Raw genomic sequence first — 2,144 nt, 5'->3', positions numbered from 1 at the left:
TGAGGTCATAGCCTTAATCGATTCAGGTGCTGATCTTAATTGCATTCAAGAAGGCATCATTCCCTCCAAATACTTTAAAAGGTCTAAGGAGAGATTAACATCCGCAAGTGGCGGGAGAATGCAAATTGATTTCAATATCCCACAAGCTGAGGTTTGCCAAGGCGGCATATCCTTTATGACAAAATTTGTCCTTGTCAAGAACATGACAGATAGAGTGATCCTAGGAAACCCTTTCTTGTGTTTGTTATATCCTTTCATCACAGATACTGAAGGTATCACAGCCCATCCTTTTGGTCAGTCTGTCAAATTCAAATTTATGAGAAGCCCAGAACCTTGGGAGGTTTGCTCCCTCCAGAAAGCTTCCATATCAAAAACTCTCAGCACCATTACCATCCAAAATCTTCCAGCTCATAATCAAGCCCAGCATCTTGATTCAGCCAAAACAATTGATCATCCCTTTGACTCCAATCAATTGTCATCATGCATTCATCATAAAAATATTTGCATCCCTGCATCCATCAGTTTTAAAAGCAAAAAGGTTTTTAGCAATTATTTGAAAATCTCAAATGATCCAAACCTTTCTTTGCAGGATAAAGAGAAAGCAATATTTAATACCACTAGTAAGTGGGAGATGACTTCTTCAGCTAAGAAGAAGGGCAAGGGGAAAGAACCCGCAAGGGACTATCCTCAAGACAAAAGACTACCAGCGGGACAGTCTTTTGTAAAGCATGAAGGCGCTTCCTCTACCAGCCATAGAGGAGCAACATCCCTTCAGGAATTTGTCCCTCCAACGGTGACATATTCCAATGGTGATATGGCTATTGTTTTACAGGAAGTTTTATCCAGGGCTTTACAGTTCAATAATGGAACATACACAGACCTACCCTACTCCATTAAATGTCTCCTTGATAACCTTCACTTTGCCCACACCAGAATAATCAAGACCTATTCCTAAAAACCCTCGCAGCACTAGAAATCCATCTAGTAAACCTTGAAGCAAGAAATGAAATCTTAACTAGTCAACTCTGGCAAAGAGGATGTCCATTCAATGGACAAAATGACTATCATGAGCACCGATTATGCTAAACTCGGCCTTAAGACTAGAGCAACTCTAAGAAGTGCCGTTGCCAACTTGCCATCGATTTACAAACTCGTATTCGAGAAGCAAGGCCATGAACGAAAACGAGAATCTCGGTATAGCATTTCAAAATACTAGTTACAACTACTATTCCTAATCCAGGATGATTCGGATGATATGGATAACATTCTAGTACAAGCTGCATGGGAAGAATACTTTGGAAGCAAATCCGGGGTATATGAAAATAAGCATCCCTTCCCGTGGACTTTTGGTCAATTATGAAGACGGGTCGATTTAAGAAGAAAGAGATCCATTGGCTCTCCCGGATGTTTGAATCCGGTTTTATTAGACTTATCAAACTCACAAGTCATGACCAAATTAGCCACTTCCCGAGATCATCCAAAATGCCGTTAGGCAAGTCAACCACTTTGTTTCTATCGGATGTTGGAGTACTCTACCGTAATGGGACAAAACAGTTGGATGGAAGTTCATCCCTCAAAGCACCTTGTCCTCATTAATGGTTTCTCTTATCCGGGCCCATGGTATGAAGGAGACACATATATCTCATACAAATACCCTAATGCTCTAGCAGAGCGCTGGAGGAATTACTTCAACAACCAAATCATCGATGTCAGCCAAGAGCTTTGGAAGGACTACCATTTTATAAGCTCCACAGACAGGATCTATGTTTTTGGGAGACGACCATATGACTCCGCCATTAGAAATTTGAAGAAACTTGGTCCTGATAGTCCCAGAGAATTTCTTACAGGGAAAAAGCCTGTCCATGAATTGGTAAACCTGGAAGCAGGAAAGCCATTTTTACCCAGTCAACTCTTTGGCAAAGAGGATGACCATTCAATGGTTAAAACGACTATCATGGGTACTGATTATGCTAAGTTCAGTCTTAAGACTAGAATGTCCCTAAGAAGTGCCACAGCCGACTTGCCATCAGATTTACAAAACCGTATTCTGAATAGCACAGCAATGAACAAGTCTCTGAATCGTTGGTTCAAACATTTCCAAATGTTAGTAACATTCTTTTATAGCTTCCACAGACAGAATCTAT

Source organism: Castanea sativa, chromosome 8 (assembly GCF_040712315.1).
Source record: "Castanea sativa cultivar Marrone di Chiusa Pesio chromosome 8, ASM4071231v1".
NCBI classification, from domain to species: Eukaryota; Viridiplantae; Streptophyta; class Magnoliopsida; order Fagales; family Fagaceae; genus Castanea; species Castanea sativa.
This window is presented reverse-complemented; position numbering follows the sequence as displayed.